At 47.1% G+C, this 14,255-nt stretch overlaps 1 protein-coding gene and 1 long non-coding RNA gene across 2 annotated transcripts in view; one reads left to right on the top strand and one right to left on the bottom strand.

Moving 5' to 3' along the window:
- SPECC1 (sperm antigen with calponin homology and coiled-coil domains 1) overlaps positions 1 to 14,255 on the top strand; it is a 481,287-nt gene that overhangs the window by 401,585 nt on the left and 65,447 nt on the right. The window lies entirely within an intron of this gene.
- On the bottom strand, positions 2,748 to 9,365 carry LOC137544914 (uncharacterized). Its single transcript, XR_011025940.1, has 3 exons — positions 9,288 to 9,365; positions 6,882 to 7,039; positions 2,748 to 2,835 (listed from the first exon to the last, which is right to left on the bottom strand). It is a non-coding gene; the product is annotated as an uncharacterized lncRNA (long non-coding RNA).

The raw sequence follows: 14,255 nt of genomic DNA, 5'->3' as shown, positions 1-14,255 counted from the left end.
GTGCAATCCTGGTGATTTTTTTTATAAGTCTGAATAGTTGACTGAATAGCTTGTTGGAACATGGCATACGTAGCTTTGTGGGACATTCTTGGGCGACACTCTTATTTTCTTTACTGATTGATTCTGCTGGTATGTCTCTGTTCTGGTCCAAGGGGGGTGTCCACCAACAAATCTCTGCAGAGGGGCCTGATGTAGTTAAACCCCTACCCAGCTGCGTTGTAATAACTTACCTGTCCCTTCCCGTGCAGTTCCATCCCGTGCTCCCTCTTCAGCCACGCCGCCTGCCTCTATGACCCTGTGCATGTTATTTACACGTAACATGTGCCGGATGGAGGAGACCCAGGAAGCAGGGCTGAAGGCAGAGCACAGGATGGAGCAGCTGATACAGGTGAGTTATTACAAGGCAGCTGAGCTACACAATGTGCGGAGGCCATGGGAGAAGTCTATGCGGGACCACAAGGGGCAACAATCGGTTCGGGGGCTGACTTTGCTGGGGGGGGGGGGAGTAGGGGGCCCCAAGTTACTTTTGCCCCAGGGCCCCGTGTTGCTTAAACCGGCCCTGGCCCCCAGTATAGGTAGACAGGCATAGGTGCACCCAGTATAGGTTAGTCAGGCATAGGTGGACCCAGTATATGTTAGCTAGGTAGGTGGACTCAGTATATGTTAGCAAGGTAAATGCCCCCAGTATAGGTTATCTAGGTAAATGCCCCCAGTATAGGTTAGCTAGGTAAATGCACCTAGTGTAGGTTAGCTAGGTAAATGCCCCCAGTGTAGGTAAGCTAGGTAAATCCCCCCAGTGTAGGTTAGCTAGGTAAATGCCCCCAGTGTAGGTTAGCTAGGTAGGTGCCAAGTATAGGTTAGCTAGGTAAATGCCCCCAGTAGGTAGCCAGCCTTAGCCTCCCCCTCCTCTCCAGCCTCTGCTCGATTACCTCCTGGAGTCGGCGGCTGCATCCTGCATTGAAGTCCGCTCCCCCGATCCTCTTCGCTGCATGCCTGGCGGCGCGGCATGCAGCACAGGCATCAGCAGTGACGCTAAGACAGAAGAGCGGCTCCCCAGATAACATTGCGTATACAGCAAGTACTTCCTGTATACGCGCCTATTATAACGGAGCCGTTCTGCTGTCTTCCCGTCACAGCTGATGCCTGTGCTGCATACCCGGCAGCGAAGAGGGTCAGGAAAGCGGACTTCAGTGCAGGACGGGCCGCCGACTCCAGGGGGTAAAGAAGTGGCAGCCAAGGAGGAAGAGAGCCCATCCTCCAGACGCATCCAGGGGTGGAGCAAGGGAGTGATAGAGCGCGGCTACGCTCTATCACTAGTACAGGAGGGAGGGCAGCGCAAGCGTCATCAAGGGGCGACATGAAAAGATAACGGGTGGGAGGGGGCGGGAGCGTGGCCGTGAGCCAAAATCAATTTTAATCAGAGAAGCACTGGAGGGCCAAGTTGTATGGCGCTGCGGGCCAAAGTTTGACACGTGATTTATGGCATATGTATGTTTTTGAACTTTTGAAATTTTTCGTGACAGTTGTGCTTGAAAAGAATAGATATTCCTCAGATGATTGAGGCATAAAGCACACTACTCAAAAAAATAAAGGGAACACAAAAATAAGACATCCTAGATCTGAATGAATGAAATATTCTTATTAAATACTTTGTTCTGTTTACATAGTTAAATGTGCCGATAACAAAATCACTCAACAATTATCAATGGAAATCAAATTTATCAGCCCATGGAGGTCTGGATTTGGAGTTGCACTCAAAATTAAAGAGGGGGAAAAAAACACTACATGCTGATCCAACTTTATGTCCTTAAAACAAGACAAAATGGGGCTCAGTAGTGTGTGTGGCCTCCCCGTGGCTGTATGACCTCCATATAATGCTTGAGCATGCTCCTGATGAGGTTGCGAATAGTATCCTGGGGGATCTCGTCCCAGACCCGGGCTAAAGCATCCACCAACTCCTGGACGGTCTGTGGTGCAATGTGGCGTTGGTGGATGGAGAAAGACATGTTGTCCCAGATGTGCTCAATTGGATTCAGGTCTGGGGAATGGGTGGGCCAGTCCATAGCATCAATGCATTAGTCTTGCAAGAACTGCTGACACAATCCAGCCACATGAGGTCTATCATTGTCTTGCATTAGGAGGAAGTTGGGGCCAACCGCACCAGCATATGTTATGGTCTCTCAAGGGGTCATCTCAGTACCTAATGGCAGTCTGGTGAGCACATCGAGGGCTGTGCAGGCCCCCACAGAATTGCCACCCCACACCATTACTGACCCACTGCAAAACCGGTCATGCTGAAGGATGTTGCAGGCAGTAAAACTTCCTCCACAACGTCTCTAGACTGGCACGTCTGTCACATGTGCTCACTGTGAAACCTGCTTTCATCTGTGAATAGCACGGGGCTTGGAGTTACATTGTGTTTAAGTGTGCCTTTTATTTTTTTGAGCAGTGTATTTTGATTTTTGAACACTATTTCACCTAAGTCGGCATTCCGTTTCTCCCCCTTGCAGCCATGGCAACAGTCCACTGTTTGTTAAATAGAACACCAGCAAATTTTCATTTTTGCATCAACGTCTAAAACCTTGTTATTTTCCTGCAGTGAGTGATTTATTAAATGGGTAAGGGAGTATTCAGATCAAAAAGGATAACACAATCCCAGGTTTCTGTTCACAGACACACCCTGTCACCTCTCCCTTTCTATACAATTGTGCAACCAGGTGAAACAGACAGCAAAATAAAGAGCAAGGTATTTTTGGTAATTTTTTTTAGATCTTCAAAACACTTTGCAGATCAACCTAAATGATTCCAGATTCCTTCTATTTTTGTGTGTGATTCCTAAAACGGAAAAAAAAAAAAAATAATTACACTACAGTGATCAAGCACAAAGCCTTAATGCAGCAACTCATAATGTATTCACGGTGAATGCAGCACAACCCCTTGTGTACTTAGCTAGTATGGTACTCTACCGTACTGCAAGGTCAGCAGAACTCTGACAGAAGGAAAAGGTAACACTACGCAAAGTGACCAAGCCTTGAAACAAAATGAAGCGAAATGAATGGGAAACAAGATGATTGCTCTCAGCTCACTTTCTCCTGGAACAAGCAACGATGGGTGCACACTTCAAGGGCCATCTGCCCCACATGCATACAATCACCAAGGAATCGCTAAGCTTTTCCCGACCACGCTAGTTGAAATCTATTTCCTGTTTGTGGCCCCTTATTTCTGACAGGACGTAGATTTCAACGTCGCCACCACACGTTCTCACCTCGCACCACTCTGCCCCCACCACAGCTCACTCGCCCTGCCGTAAATACGACGGCAGAGCTCTGTGAGACAGTCAAGTACTGATTTCATTAACTCCTGACCACGTGATCACTATGAGCCAATCTCAATGATTTACATTGATGACGGGGCCAGGAGTCAATGAAAGCGACTCCTGACCAGCTCACAAAGCTCTACCATCACAATAACCATAGGTGCGTGGGGTCTGCAGTGATGGGTGAGCGGCAGGTCTGTCCGGCGATTAATTGGTAAGCTGTGTTTTGTGGTACCAGCAGTCTCTGGTCCTTAAGATTTCTTTGCAAGCTTTCAAAACTTTGTTTCTTCTTCAGACATGAATCCGAATTGGATCAGAACCATACTCCAAATTCTTGCAGACTTAGAGATTTATTTGTATATCGTTAACCTCCCTGGCGGTAAGCCCGTGCTGAGCACGGGCTATGCCGCCGGAAGGCACCGCTCAGGCCCCGCTGGGCCGATTTGCATAATTTTTTTTTTGCTGCACGCAGCTAGCACTTTGCTAGCTGCGTGCAGTGCCCGATCGCCGCCGATCTGCCGCTATACGCGTCGCCGCAGCCGCCCCCCCCCCCCAGACCCCGTGCGCTGCCTGGCCAATCAGTGCCAGGCAGCGCCGTGGGGTGGATCGGAGTCCCCTTTGACGTCACGACGTCGATGACGTCATCCCGCCCCGTCGCCATGGCGACGGGGGAAGCCCTCCAAGAGATCCCGTTCTTTGAACGGGATCTCTTGATCTCCGATCGCCGGCGGCGATCGGAGGGACTGGGGGGAAGCGGCTATCATGTAGCGAGACCTCGTCTCGCTACATGAAAAAAAAATAAATTTAAAAAACGTATTTGCTGCCCCCTGGCGGATTTTGACAAACCGCCAGGAGGGTTAAAGCAATGCACAGATAATGAACCTTAATGCATTTCACCTCCATAGAGACCTACTCATAACATGAGCCTCTACGTAGGTGAAATGCATTAAGTTCATTCTCTGCACATTGCTTTAATGATTTACAAATCTCTGCCAGCAAGAATTTGGAGTGTGAATTGTTCTTTGGTGATTTTAATTGAAGAGTGTTCCTTCTGTGTACGCTAAAGTTATTGAAATATTTTAGCTGGAAAAGAGTTGCACAGCGATTTGTAAAACCTGGTACTCCAGAGAACCACTCTGAAAGCAAGCATCTTCCAAATGCAAAAACTGGGCACAATGGTACAATGGTTGGCCAACCTAGGAAAATTACTCCAAGAAAACTCATCCAGTAAGTAGCTGTAAAACCCAATACACCTAAAATATTTCAGATATTCCTCAGCTCAGAAGAAACTTTGACATATAGAACAAACATAACAGATTATGGAGGATATCCATTTTTAAACAAAAGGAACAAGTTCCTGCTGCAGTTCCACACTGCCCTTGCTCATGCGAAGCAGGAATACTTTACCAAGCTCATCGGAGCACAAGCTTCCAACCCCCGGCGTCTTTTTGCCACCTTCAACTCCCTGCTTGAACCCCCCCCCCCCACCCACCGTTTCCTCCCTCTCTGCCACAGCTTTAGCCACCCACTTCACCAACAAAATTGTCTCCATCCGCCAGGAAATATCCAATCTCCAATCTTCACCTCCCACCCCCTCCCAACCAGCTCCTCCTCCACCCTATCCTCCCCTCACATCCTTCACTCCTACTACCACCGAGGAAGTCAACCACCTACTGCAGACTTCCCATACCACTACTTCCCCCCTTGACCCCATCCCTTCTGATTTACTCCAGCCTCACTTCACGGAATTGGCCCCAGTCATCACTACCCTGTTCAACCTCTCCCTATCCACAGGCACCTTCCCCTCAGACATCAAGCAGGCCACTGTACTACCCCTGCTCAAGAAACCCTCACTTGACCCCTCGCTACCCTCCAACTACCGTCCTATCTCCCTCCTCCCCTTTGCCTCAAAACTCCTTGAGCGTCTGGTTCACAAACGCCTGACCCAGTACCTCAATGCCAACTCACTGCTAGACCCACTCCAATCTGGATTTCGGCCTGCCCACTCAACCGAAACTGCTCTCACCAAAGTGGTCAACGACCTTGCCTTAGCTAAAGCTGAAGGTAAATACTCCATTCTCCTCCTCCTTGACCTGAGAGCAGCTTTTGACACAGTAGATCATCCCCTACTCCTCCAGTCCCTCCAGTCCTTGGGCATTCACGATCTCGCCCTGTCCTGGCTTTCATCCTACCTCTCCAACCGCTCCTTTACGACTGCCTTCAATGAGTCCTCGTCCACCCCCAACCACCTCTCGGTGGGAGTCCCCCAAGGTTCGGTCCTTGGCCCCCTACTGTTCATCCTATACACATCCTCCATTGGCAAAGTTATCTCCTCCATGGGTTTTAACTATCATCTGTATGCAGATGACACCCAGATCTACCTCCACACCCCTGACATATCCACCACGACCATGGACAAGGTCTCCTCCTGCCTATCAGCTATCTCCTCCTGGATGTCCGCTAGGTTCCTGAAACTAAATCTAGTTAAAACGGAATTTATGATCTTCCCACCCCGGCCATCCATGAACCTCCCAGATGTGCATGTCACTGTTAACCACACTACCATTCGCCCTACCTCTCAAGCCCGCTGTCTGGGTGTCACCCTGGACTCCGCACTCTCCTTCACTTCCCACATCCAAAACCTCACAAAGTCCTGCAACTTCCACCTTCGTAACATCTGTAAGATTCGCCCTTTCCTGACCTCTGCCACCACCAAACTCCTCATCCATGCCCTCATAATTTCCCGCCTTGACTACTGCAATGCCCTGCTGTCTGGTCTCCCTATGACCCGAACAGCCCCACTGCAGTCCATCATGAATGCGGTAGCCAGAATTATCCACTGCTCCCATCGCTCCACCACGGCAGATCCCCTTCTAGAATCCCTCCACTGACTTCCTATCCAGTCCAGAATCAGATTCAAGATACTGTGTCTGACCTACAAATCTGTCCACAAAACCTGTCCAACCTACATTTCCGATCTTACTCAGAGGTACACACCTAGCCGCCCACTCCGCTCTTCCAATGAACTTCGCCTAACCGCCCCCCGCATCACCCAGTCCCATGCACGCCTCCAGGACTTCTCAAGAGCTGCTCCAACACTATGGAACTCCCTACCTCCACCCATTAGGGCAGCCCCCTCCTTCATCTTCAAGAAAGCCCTCAAAACTCACCTTTTCACTCTGGCCTACTACCCCTCACAAGTGCTCTAAACCTACAGCTGAACTCTGGTCCCCTACCATTCGTGTCCTTACCTCTCCCTCTAGATTGTAAGCCTTTGGGCAGGGTCCGCCTCCTTTTGTGTCCTACCTGATCTTGCACCTCCATTTCTGTGAACCCATGCTATGCATCTGAGTGAACCTAACTTGCCTAATCTCCATGCTCCATCCAGTGATTGACTAAGCATTACCTTGTACTCATACTGTGCTGTGTGATCTGGTTTTCTTGTATTCCTGTATTGTCATATTGCTGTATGTCACCCCTAAATATTGTCTGTAACCTAAATTAATGTTCAGCGCTGCGTAATATGTTGGCGTTTTATAAATACAATAAATAAAATAAATCTTACATTTTACAAAAAAAATTGATCATCTCAAAAACTTTTAGGACTGTTCTTTGTTGATTGATGAGTCAAAAGTGGCACTTTTTGAAAACCATGGCTTTAGTTCTGTTGTACATCTTACATAGTGGACTGCAATTAAACTTTCCTGGCAGAGAACTGGGCTTCTAAGAGTAGGGAATAGATAAAAAAAAAAGTAAATAGTTCATATATATTAGTTCTCTAAGACACGGGGACAGACTTTGTCATAGAACTGAGAAAAAACAATACATCGACTCTAAGTTTTTAATTAGAACATGAGATTGCAGGATATCTAAAAGTCATTTTTAGGAGTAGAAGCATTGATGCAATTATTAATCTCATCGGTTTACTTTCACTTAAAGAGGAACTCCAGTGAAAATAATGTAATAAAAAAGCACTTCATTTTTACAATAATTATAAATGATTGTCAGTGTTTTCCTAATGTAAAATCTTTCCTCTCCCTGATTTACATTCTGACATTTACCACGTGGTGACATTTTTACTGCTGGCAGGTGATGTCAGTGGAAGGAGATTGCTTTTTTGGCAGTTGGACCCAGCTGTAAACAGCTGTTATTTCCCACAATGCAATGAGGTTCACAGACAGGAAACTGTCAGGATCATGGTCCTGTCATCACACTGTGGGAGGGGTTTCACCACAATATCAGCCATACAGAGCCCCCTGATGATCCGTTTGTGAAAAGGAAAAGATTTCTCATGGGAAAGGGGGTATCAGCTACTGATTGGGATGAAGTTCAACTCTTGGTCATGGTTTCTCGTTAAGATGTACTATTTCAGTATTGCAGGGATTTTGGCAAACATTGGCCTCAATTCACTAAGCTTATCTCCTGTCTTTAATAACTCTTCTAGCGTTGTCACCATGGTGATAAGGCATGTAGTATTCAGGAAACATTTTACCTCAGGCAAACCTAACGTTAACTCTTCTGTCTTTAAGTGAACTCTTTAATCCTTAAAATAACTCCAGAGTTAAAGACAGGCTGTTCATTAACTGCGTGTGAAAATAACTACAGAGGAGGTAACGTAAGGAATGAAGAGATAAGATAACTCTCTTACTGTGTGGAGGGAAGTTTTCTCTTGCCTTTATTATCTCCAGCATGATCTTAGTGAATTGAGGCCAATGTTTCAGCTTGCTTACATTGTTTTATGTGCAAAAAAACATCCCAATGGGGCTTTTAACAGAAACTGCCAGATAGGAGCGTCGCAGCTTGCTGTAACCACATGATTGGATCAAAGATTCAGCTATACCGTCAGTGTGGTCTGCGCATGACTAGTCTGTGAAGATGTACAGATTAAACTGTTTATTTTGTGAACTAAAATGGAACAGTAACTTTTACTAAGATTAATTGATAAAAATACTTTCATAGCACTGATCTATGTTCATAGCTGTGTTTAAATGAAAGTGGAATTTGACTTTGAAGCTCTTGTTATTGCAGTGTGGCTTCTGTTGCTCTTGCAAGTTCCATTAATCACAGTATGCTCTCTCTGCTTTGTCTAAAGCTGCTCAGACTTCTCTGTTTTATCTAGTTATGTAAGAGCATATCCGTCCCTGAACAAGGAATGCCAGAGCTTCGTGAAATATGCTGGGTATGCATGGAGAAAAAAATCAACAGGGCTCAGCAATAAGATCCAATGATTTCAAAGGGAAATTTGAGCTGTAACCTAGGTATCTGTCTGTTATCTGTGTTGGATCCTACACTATTATTCATCACGGAGGTGCTGAAAACAATGTTACGTTTAAAGTGAACCTGAAGTGGTCTAAAAAGTACTATAATTTAAAGGAGATATAAAAGTGAGAGGAATACAGTGTGTGCCATGTTCATTCTCTAATAAACAATGCCAATTGCCTGATTTCTTTGCTCATGATCTGCCTCTAATGCTTTAAAGCTACTTCAAAAGCTTCAGAGTGTAAGTGATCTACCTCCCCCCTCCCCCCCCCCGCCCAAAAAAGAAAAAAATCTTACATAATTAGGCAGACCCCCCCCCCCCCCCATCTCCGAGTATAATCACTGCCCCTAGTTCCTTGACAAAGTGTCAGCCACCTACACTACTTTCTGTCACACTCACACTATGCTCACTGACAACTCCCTGCAGCTACATTGTGGATTATTATAAATACTGTGATACTAGCCAGACACCAGCTCCACAATGCCAGCCTATACAGTCCCAGGAGATGTCTGGGCAGAAGAGCTGACACTCCACTCACTGAAGCAGCCATCCAGAGTATCACCAAAGGACAGCACAGAGGGCACTACTTCCTTACTTCTCTCACACACACACACGCGCACACACACACACACACACACACACACACACACACACAGCACGGAGGAAGCCCACTTTAGTCATGCCGACCCCCACCACATGGTTAGCAAGTACCTTAGCAGCCTGAGACAGGGCACAGAAAAAAAACCCATTGCTCCCAGGTCCAGGAAGTAGCAGCCAGGGAGGACTCCTCCTACTACTCCCAAGGCAACTGCTGGAGGGGATGGACAACACGAGCAGCCCTCATTCGCTGCCTGTGATCTGCCGGGAGTGGCCACGGAGACTGGCTCGGCCAATCACAGCACGAGAGCACAGTGTAAGTCTCTGTGGCTTCACTACTTTGAGCTACTGATCGCGATCTACCCAGCAGTCCTTCGCGATCTACTGGTAGAATGCGATCGACGCATTGGGCACCCCTGCATTAAAGGAGTTATCAGCCAAAAAAGCTCAAATGAGCTTTACTCACCTGGGACTTTCTCCAGCCCCTTGCAGCCGACTTTCCCACGCCGACCGCCGCTGTCCCGGTCTCGCCACTCGTTATTCAGGCCAACCGCGGGGTCGGCCTTACTGCGGCCACGCGAAGCGCCGCTGTCAATTACGGCCACGTGGGCCGCGGCAAACTTATTACAAAGTAAGAAATGAACATGGGATACATAATACAGACAATTGTATACATAAACATACAAAATACAGAATTGGTAACAAAATACAGAATCGATACAAAATACAGAATTGGTAATGACTGACAAAATTAACATGATGAATAAAATGTATAGCAAATTCCAAGATTCAAAACAGGGAGATAGCCTTCCCCTATAAAGGAATATCTTTATGAAGTTGTAAATAGTTAACTTATGGAGAACTAAAAGGACCATGAGTTTTTAGAGTAGACAAACGGGACCTAAATCTCCACTGCAGTTTGAAACACAGCTCTTTTGCAAGTGCTCCTTTAGACATGAGCATGAAGAGATGTGCTTAGTTTTAGCGGGAAGAGAAGATGAAAGGTTTCCCTTTCCCTCACAATACTGCCATGCACATCATTGTTCCGGGTTAACCTCATAGTGATCTGGTGAACGCTGACATTTACCAATTCAAGTGAAGGTTTTAGTTCCACAGCCATTAGCCTGGGTTCCTTGGAAACCACACAGAGTATTTTATTTATTTTTTTATTTATATTGTGCTGACATCTTCAACAGCACTTTACAGAGAGGGGCTCGCTATCTAATCCCTACCCTCGTCATTTGTCCATCATAGCTGATGGCCAATTTTTGAGGAAAGCCAGTGAACTTATCTGTATTGGGGTATTTTTGGGATGTGGGAGGATACCAAAGCACTTGGAGGACACACACCCACACACGGAAATACAAACACCATTCAGATAGTGTCTTAGACTAGATTTGAATTGGGGTCCCAGCACTACAAGGCCAGTGTGGCTGCTAAGTGGATCACACTTTTTCCCTGCACTCTGGCTCTCATATCAAAAACATGCCGATAGGTTAATTGAATTCCCACTAATTGCCTGTAGTCCGTGAAAAGGAGCTTAGACTGTGAGCCTCTCTGAGGGATAGTTAGTGACATGAATAATTCAGCGTGCGCTGTAAAGCACTGCATCCAATTTCATCACTATGTAAAAGTGTAGTAATTATAAAACAAACAATTACGGAATAATAATTATGAACTACCTCCATTTGTACATGTTCTTTCAGACATTGAAATGGTAAAGTCTGAACACTTCAGAAATAGTTTTGTAATCTGGTGAACATCAGTAAGCTTGGGGCTCACCTAGCTATTGTAAGTTCTTGAGATCAAAAGATCAACTGCTTAATTTTATCTCCAATCAAATTTCATTTCAAATCTAATTTAGCAAGCCCCATATTGCAAATAAAGCAAATTGGAAATACATTTAGGCCTCTATTCATAAAGCATTCCCGCATGCGGTAATGCTCAAAACAGCTGACTTTCCAGACCATTTAGCAAAGTGTCCATTCATAAAAGCGGTTTCCGCATGAAAAGCTACAATTCCTGAGCCGTGCGGGAAATTACCGCCTTGTGCGGAGATTATCACAACACGTCACTGAAGGTTAATTCATAAAGATTAGAGCAGGCGGAATGGGAACGGACAACACCAACTGTTTAGAAAAGGACTAAAAAAATCTAAAGCCAAAAGCTCAGCTTGACTGCCGGGCAACTGACATTGTTTATAAAATAACGCCAGCCTCTGCATTTCTCTCACTTCGGGTTCCCTTTAACATGTAGAACTGTTTGAAGTTGAGATTTAAGAGGCTGCCGTATGTAGATTTACCACTACTTATTAACCTTAACTACTTGACCACTGAGGGTTTTTTCCCTTTAGGACCAGAGCAATTTTCACCTGTCAGCGCTCCTCCCTTTTCTTTTGTCAATAAATTAATCACAACTAATCACAACAACATGATTTATATCTTGTTTTTTTCGCCACCAATTAGGCTTTCTTTCAGGGGCGTAGCTTGGGGTGGGCGGGGTAGGACATGTGCTCCCGGGCGCTGACTCCCTAAGGGCGCCCCCAGCCGCCCGCACGTTGTATTTTATTTTTTTTAATCTCTTGTCTAAGCTGCAGCGCAGCCTGCGACTGCCTTGCTTTTCCTGTGTCTGTGTGATGACATCACAAGCCGCTGACAGTCAGAGATGGTGAGGAGGAGCAAAGGTATGAAGTTCTAGTGCGACTGTGGGGGGCGGAGACAGACACAGCCAGATTTTCTGGGCAGGGTTGAGAGTTATCCACGCTACTCATGTCCCCAGTCATTCCACCTACTGGCTGCTGTCACTGAAGGAAGCTGCAGTCACTGAATGAATCCTGCTGTGCGTGTGTGCAGGCAAGTACAGTGGGCAGCTGGGAAGTCAGTGAATCGGGGAGACAGAATAGAGAGGGAGCAGAGCAGCATCTACAGCAACAGTAGGCAGTGGCTGCATGGTCATTGCAGCTTAGCCTGCTGTGACAGCATGTCTCCTTGTCTGTCCCCTTTACAAACATCTCCCGCTCAGATGCTTTTGAATCGTACAGGTGGAAGAAGCCATAAAGAAAAGGAATCCTGCATTCCCTGCTGAGTGTCTGCTGACAATCTCCTGCTGAGGTCCTCTCCTCCGCAAGGCAGAGGATACTATTCTGTCACCTGTGTCCCGAAGCTTCCCCTGTGCCTTGTTCACCGTGCTTTGCTGATCTCACTGATTACCATGCTGTCGCTGCCATTAACCACTTGAGGACCTAGCCTTTACCCCCCCTTAAGGACCAGCGCTGCTTTTTCAGATCTGTGCTGGGTGGGCTCTACAGCCCCCAGCACAGATGAAATGAGAGGCAGAGCGATTAGACCGCCCCCCTTTTTTCCCCACTAGGGGGATGATGTGCTGGGGGGGTCTGATCGCTCCTGCATGCTGTGGGTGGCGGGGGGCACCTCAAAGCCCCCTCCACTGCAGGATTCCCCGTCTCCCTCTCCTCCCTCCCTTCCCCGAGAGATCGGAGGCTGCACAGGAACGGATCTGTCCTGTGCAGCCTCTAACAGGCTCCCCGCTGTCATGTGACGGCTGATTGGCTGGGGATGGCTGATCTACTACAACGCTGCTACTGTAGCAGCGTTGTAAAAATGTAAACAAAGGGGATTATTTCCGCTTGTGTTTACATTTAGCCTGCGAGCCGCGATCGGCGGCCCGCAGGCTAATCACGGAGCCCCCCGCCGTGAAATGACAGGAAACGGCGAGCGGCTGTTTCCTGATTAATTAGCCTGCAGCCGGCGAAGCAGAACTGCGTCGCTGGTCCTGCAGCTGCCACTTTGCCGACGCGCGGTATGAGTGCGCGGTCGGCAAGTGGTTAAAGGATACCCGAAATGACATGATGAGATAGACATGTGTATGTACAGTGCCTAGCACACAAAGAACTATGCTGTGTTCCTTTTTTTCTTTCTCTGCCTGAAAGAGTTAAATATCAAGTATGTAAGTGGCTGACTCAGTCCTGACTCAGACAGGAAGTGACTACAGTGTGACCCTCACTGATAAAAAAAATTCCTACCAGAAAATAGCTTCTGAGAGCAAGAAAGAGGTAAAAAGGGGAATTTCTTATCAGTGAGGGTCACACTGTAGTCACTTCCTGTCTGAGTCAGGATTGAGTTAGCTACTTACATACCTGATATTTAACTCATTCAGGCAGAGAAGGAAAAAAGGAACACAGCATAGTTTAGTGTGCTAGGCACTGTACATACCCATGTCTATCTCATCATGTCACATGTCACTTGGGTTATCCTTTAAGTTGCTCAGAAGTCTGGACACTTTACAGCAGGTCAGATGAGGTCAAAGGTCTTGCATTTGTGCTGCTGGGGCTGACAGTGTTGATCAAGCATGTGGAGGAAGCATGTGGAGGAAGGAGAAAGATAAGCCTTTGGTAATTAAAGGTGTGTTTTCCCCTGCTTGTGTAAATGAAAATGTGCAATGCCACACACTCATACACACAGCCAACCTGGAACAAAATGACCACAAGCATATATGCTTACTTGGGGCATCCTCCAGCCCCCTGTAGTCCATTAGTTCCCTCCATGCCGGTCCCCTCTGTTCTCCTGCAGTGGGGTATGTAATCAAGCTGGGTTGGGGGCCATGGCGCAGTCACGGTCCCAGCCGTGCGCTCCTTCATCCGGATCCCATAACCGGTAGTGTTCTGCGCAAATTGCAACTACCATCTATATGAACTGCCCATGCACAGTTCTCTCCTAGCAACAGGAGCATGATCAGACGGTGTGCATGGCCAGGACCGTGAATGCGCAGTGGCCTGTACCTCAGCCAAGTCACAAAATGTAAGGGCCTGACAGTAGCAACACTGAGGGAGGCGGGAGGACAGCAAGAGAGTTAACAGACTACATAGGCGTAGAAGAAGCCCCAAGTATAAGTCCTTAAGGTTGTTTTGTCTGTTTTGTCTCAGGTACACTTTAAAGTGAACCTGAGATGGTTCACTAGCCCCTATTCATACTTACCTGGGGCTTCCTCGAACCCCATGAGGAACAGTGTCCTCCCTCGCTGTCCTCTTCAGCCCCTTCATTCTGCTGCTATGCTCCTCCGTTCTGC

Source organism: Hyperolius riggenbachi, chromosome 2, assembly GCF_040937935.1.
Source record: "Hyperolius riggenbachi isolate aHypRig1 chromosome 2, aHypRig1.pri, whole genome shotgun sequence".
NCBI classification, from domain to species: domain Eukaryota; kingdom Metazoa; phylum Chordata; class Amphibia; order Anura; family Hyperoliidae; genus Hyperolius; species Hyperolius riggenbachi.
The sequence above is the reverse complement of the archived record's forward strand: the minus strand, read 5'-3'. Positions and strand labels throughout refer to the sequence as shown.